The sequence below is a fragment of the Sparus aurata genome, chromosome 5, assembly GCF_900880675.1.
Source record: "Sparus aurata chromosome 5, fSpaAur1.1, whole genome shotgun sequence".
Taxonomy (NCBI): Eukaryota; Metazoa; Chordata; class Actinopteri; order Spariformes; family Sparidae; genus Sparus; species Sparus aurata.
In genome coordinates this window covers 14,890,440-14,896,728 of record NC_044191.1, presented here as the reverse complement: position 1 = coordinate 14,896,728, position 6,289 = coordinate 14,890,440, and positions in this window count along the sequence as shown.

Sequence of the window (6,289 nt, the reverse complement as noted above, 5' to 3'; positions counted from 1 at the left end):
TTCCATTTCAAACAGTAGATTCCCTACAGCCTACAGTATATACTGGACCTTTAAAGTAAAACCATGATGAGCTCAGCTATAAAATGTTTAGAAAACATTAACTTGGCATTGACTGCTTGAGCATTATGACTTTTTTTTTCTTCCATTCATGTACATGTAAGGCAAGGCAAGGCAAGTTTATTTGTATAGCACAATTCAGGCACAAGGCAACTCAAAGTGCTTTACAGGCACACACAAATTACATTAAAAGACAAAAATTTCATTTAAAAGACATTAAGAATTGCATTAAAAAACATCAAAAATAGCATTTTAAGACCAGTAAAAACATTAAGAAACAAACATCAAAACAAGTAGGCTAAAATAGAAAAGCTTTAAAAGAAACAAGACTGTAGAGTCAGAGTCATAATGCAGTTCAAAGACTTGAATTGCTTCAGTTAAAAGCAGTGGCAAAAAGAAATGTAAGCAAACATCGATTACTACAGCACAGGTGCACCAATGTGTACACCACCAAAGATGAACACAAGGAACAAAATGATGTCTCCTTGGCAAGTGTACACACAATTGGACACTCAGCATTGCAGCCTCCTTGCATTTATAAACAAAATAGAGGAGGGAAAATGACACATGAGGTAACACAAGTTTTATTTTACAAGATTTGTATTCCTGGAACTATTACTAGATATTCCATTCAACTGCATGGTACACCCTAACCCCTACTTATGGATGCTGCCATCGTTGTCATGTCAGATATCTTCCTGAAGTTGGAGTAGATGGATGTACCCCGAGTTGATATGTAGGAATTTCAGCTCTTCAGTGGTGTTCCATCGTACATGGTAAGGTAGAGCATTTGCCAGTTCCGAGCCGTCTGGAATGCAGCATAAGAATGAGGCCTTCATCAGTGATGTAACCCATTTGGTCTTTCAGCACACTTTCACACGGCCAATTCAGCCAGGCTGGATCAGACCCCGAGACTTGTGTCCCAGCAGCACTATCACAGGGTTCAGCCCTTCTGCTTCACAGCCAGCTGGTTCTTAGCAGCCTCTGGTCTCTGTGATTCTCCTCTTTGTGGCCCTGCAGGTGAAGTAAGACTACGCTACAGCAGGAGCATCCCACACTGCCACTAGATCCCCACTTCCATGGGTATGACAAAAAACTTTCTACATTCCCTACTCTGACATTGCTCCATCAGCCAATGATATCAAGGCCGCTGTTGGGCCTCAGTGAAGTCTAGTGTCTTTAGGTGGAACTTGTTCTGCATATCTAAAAGTGGAGTTGGCTAGTTGCTGTAAGGATTAGGCACTTTAGCATCCTGCAGTTCACAACAATGTGTTACCAGGGTGACCTGTTGATTGGCAACTCAATGTGCTATTCAACCCTTTGGCACCTGGTTCAGACAGTAGCAAATTCTAGCTCTTCAAGTGGCTTTGCACCTGTGGGCAGCAGCTTTAAAAAGACTGTATATTCAATAGCAAAAATGCTTTGGGTTGATGACAGGAACATAGAACACCTGACTGGTGTGCACATTGAAACACAAGGATCCAAGAGCTGCTTCAAAATGTATTGAGTATGGATGCTTGGAATACAGGATGGATTATTTTCTGTACTATGCAAACATAAATCAATATATTAGCATACATGCCTTCAATACAGGAGAACAAAGTTAGCTTACATTATCAATGCATCCAGTAGGGTTAAGGAGATACTGAACTATGAAGCATTTGCAAAGTGTGCCCTGCTGGGAGGTGTCTAGGTTTCGATTACACAAGGTAAATTACCAGGGATGTAGCACTATTTGTGTAAGCACTTAAAGGAGAACTTCGGTCGATTTAAACATGCAGCTTCATTGCTCAAGCTACCCTTGACTTGCCAGTACCGAAGACGCGAACAAATTTGGTCCAACCATTACAGAGCTCTGTGAACGGAGACTTAGCATTGAACGCTAACAGCATGGGTCAGAACTTTGCACTGTGTTTTAAGCATCTTAACATGCTCCACATCTCACACCAAAAGTTATGCAACATCAGCAGACACCTTACAACACAGCACTGTAGCGTGTATGACTCAAACTGAATAAAAAAGTAGTTAAAACAGTGTGTTTGTGCAAGGAGCTACTTACCTGTTTGTTGACATCCGTGTGCTCCGGTAGCTAGACCAAACTAGCATATCCATCGAGTGTGCACTAAACAGGCTTAACAGGCTACTGTAAGGCTCATGGCTCATGACAGGCTGTAACATGGACATGTACATTATGAACATAAACACGAAAATGCTGGATTACGTTTCCGTCTCCGCCAGTGAGGGAGTAAGTGCACACTTGTACACGCTACAGTGCTGTGTGCTAAGGTGTCTGCTGATGTTGCATAACTTTTGGTGTGAGATGTGGAGCATGTTAAGACGCTTAAAACACAGTGCAAAGTTCTGACTCCATGCTGTTAGCGTTCAATGCTAAGTCTCCGTTCACGGAGCTCTGTAGTGGTTGGACCAAATTTGTTTGCGTCTTCGGTACTGGCAAGTCAAGGGTAGCTTGAGCAATGAAGCTGCATGTTTAAATCGACCGAAGTTCTCCTTTAAAGCCATGATTTCATAAATACTGACAATGATGCATACTCGAAGAAGCAGCATCAAAAAGGAATTCGAAAATATTGTTATTAAAAAAATATATATTTAGCAGCACAATGACCCAGTTAAGACAGATAATTCAGTCAAAATGATCAGTTAGAAAGGGAAAATCATTACTCACATATCTCACTTTGAACTTAATAATTATGACTTTGACCCATAATTATGACTCTCGTCTCAACCTAATCTAATGTCAACTTTTTAATCACATTATTATGACCTTTTGTCTCATAATTTCTACCGTTTATCTCCTGATTGTGGCTGTTTCGGGCAGTAATGGGTAGTGTGACTGCAGCATGTTGGCTTATTGTTTATTCAAAGCTGCTGACGGGAACTGTAACTATTGTCATGATGATTGTCCCACTGTGAAAATTTTTGCCACTGAAAATGTCAGGGCAGAAACTCCTCATTGATTCTGTGTGCAAAGCCTGGACAGGCCACATTTTAAATGAATATAGGTTCATACTTTGACTCAGGACCTAAATGCAGGTGCTGGTGCTGAACTCTTTGTTTTGAGTGTATAGGTCGGGGGAAATGCAGCCCCTCGGCCTGCGCACACAGAGTGAATGACAGGATGATACTGTGCGTGCCCAGCTTGTAACATGGCACATCATGCAGAGTGTTCTGCTTTGCTAATGAGAAGATGCCATACAACTAAGTAGTTTCAGATGGATTATGCAAACTGTGAACATTTAATTTCCTCACGCGCTAGCAGCACTACGCCTATGTACATTACCACTGTCACAAGCCTGAAATTAACCAAGCTCAGAACACATTTTGTCGTCATGCCTTGATAACATGAGACAATCTTCTAATATTATTTATCCTCAGGAGCACAGCACAGCTTTGGCACTAATAAATTCAACAAGGATGGAATACCCACCCGATATCAGTGGGGACATGTCCCCAGCATCACTCCCTACCCAATCCGACACCCATGCATCTGGTTGCAGGAAAATGTAACCTAAAGGATATAACAATAACATAGCGGGAGCAAATTGTCAGAACAGAGGGAAGTCAGGTGAATCTCTCCAACCACTCTGAGTCTCACAGGCTTGAGATTTGTAACGGAAGCACAGGGTAAAAGCACTGGAAATTGTAATGAATGAGAAAAAGAACATAATTGTGATTACTGCTTAGAGCTAACCAAGGGTAGACGTAGAGGAGAAAATGAATGGAAATGCATCGACACAGTGTGAAAAACAACACTTCTACAAATCTATTTAGTAGGTAAGCAGTGCACAAAAGACGAGGAAGTGTTGAACGTAGCCCTGCATCAACTCTTCACTGTATTAGTGAAAACACTGCAAAGCAAGGAAAGCAAATTAAAAAACATCTGAAGAACAGATTTGATCCCTTACACAAGCCTTCACAAGCTCTCTGTTCCACGACCTGAAAAACCCATTATCCTCGAAGAACACGGAAAGATACAAGTCTAAATCTAAAAGAACATGGCAACAAAGAGAGCTACTGACTATGCCTCAAATACTGATTGTGGGTGATGGTGCTGTGATGGAGGTGAAAGGCTCCTAAAAAAACACTAAAGTACTCTGATTTAGCAACAGCAAATAAAACTGGCACAGGTCTTTTGATGTCATTCTGAACTCAGTCATCTTTTAAGAGGTGCATTTCTATATAATTTATATTAATTGTGCCATAAATATGTATTTGTTCTATAACTAAATAAACAAGCTGTTCTCAGAGGAAAATAAGGTCCCCAGAACACTTTTTGTAGCTAGAAAGGTGGCAGGGTCCTTTAAGACACGCTTGAGGAAACTGTTCATAAACCTTCATATCGATTGATTTATTTAATAAATTTATTTAAAATCACAGAGGACGATGGATGATGAAAAATGTTTTTTTCAGTGTGTTTTAAAAAAATAAATAAATCAGTGGATGAAATCAAAGGAAGATCTTTCTCTTCTGATTAAGATTTCTTCCCTGCACAGTGCACGTCAAAACCTTTCACGTAAAGTCGCTTGTTAGCTTCTTTTCCTGCTGTCATCTTTATCCATTTCTTTTTCTACACTGTGTAGAAAGTTTGTATTCCCCCCTCACCACCCATCAGTCTCTGGTGTCTGTACCCTGCGGTGCAAGTTGCCTATACACAAATCATGTTAACCCTTGTATTATGTTTGTTTCTCCCCCCTTACTTTGGTGTGCTCTTGCATTACCACAAAAAACACAATTCAGACATAATCATCACCAAATCTTATTTAACACCTTTTAATGCTGTAAACAATGTTACCAACCAGTTGTCAACATGCATAACTGCAGTGAAACAGAGACCAAATTCACAGAACATCAGAAAAAAATCAATATGAATAGTCATCTGTGTGTGTGTGTGTGTGTGTGTGTGTGTGTGTGTGTGTGTGTGTGTGTGTGTGTGTGCCATACAGGAGTGGCATTGTAGAATCAGGTTGGAGTGTGCCTTGCAAACATAGGCATCACATTCGTAGCTAACTTGTTTTATTGTCTCTCTGGGCACAGAGCTTACATCTCTTCCTCTTTTGGCACTGTCCTTGTTGGGGGGCAGAGGCTGGGGTTTGTAGACGCCTAACCAGACTGGCAGAGGCTGGTGTGCGGGAAAGGTGCTGTCGTTGTTGAATGAGAGGAGTCACTAAAGCTTTCCCAAGCCGTGCCATAAAGAGTTGCCTCTTGAAGCATTTCCCCAGCACAGCAGAGGGACAATAAATTGAAATGGCCATACACACCACGTATGCATTATATGCCAGCCAGAATCAACAGATCCATGTAGGCTTGGAGGTCTACCTGGTCCACTGGTCTCCATGTGTCCACAAACACACGCTTCCCCTCCAGATTTGTCATGTCCAGTATAATTTCCTCCATGGATTCTGGTAAAAAGACTTGGAAGCTGGACATGATGTCATCCACACAAGATATTACGTATCGTGTTGGCCCTGGCGAAATCCCTACAATGTTTTCCACTCTTGCTCTGCCTCCTCTGTCCTGGGAGTAAGAATACCAGAGCAAGATGCCACCCTTGGACTGGAATGTCACCTCAGGTGCCTCTTCTTCTTGTGCTTCTTCTCCGTGTGCCTCTTCCTCTGGAGCCTCTTCATCTGTTGACTGGTCAGTCTCATAAATTCCAAAAAATCGGTCCAGAGCCTCTCTGACCGAAATTGCCCACTCATTGTGGACTCAGAGTAAAATGAGAGCAAGGCACAAATGAAGGTTTATAGGTTGTCTATGAGAAGATCTATTCTGTAAAGTGTGGTTCACGTGGTAGGGATGGGCACATAAGCAAGGGAAAGAGATTGGTTCCCATAACAAACACCTAATTGTTTAGTTTAAAATGTGTGAATCTTCATATATGGGGCCTCTGAACAGGTATGATACATTGTTATGTCTGGAGAGTGTGTGTAGCTCCCAGGTGGACACATAAGCACGAGAAAGAGACAGGTTCCCATGAATGACACCTTATTCTTCAGTCTGAAATGTGTGATTCACGTGGGGGAATCTATGTGTGTGTGTGTGTGTGTGTGTGTGTGTGTGTGCGTGTGAGGGTGTTTGTGGTTGTGGATGTAGATGTGTGGGTGTACATGGGTATGTTTTCCATCTAATAAATGAACATAATCTAGCATTGCCCATTAACTTCCTATGCCGGTCAATTTTGACCGGGAACACCACAGGTGTTACAAAGTTGATT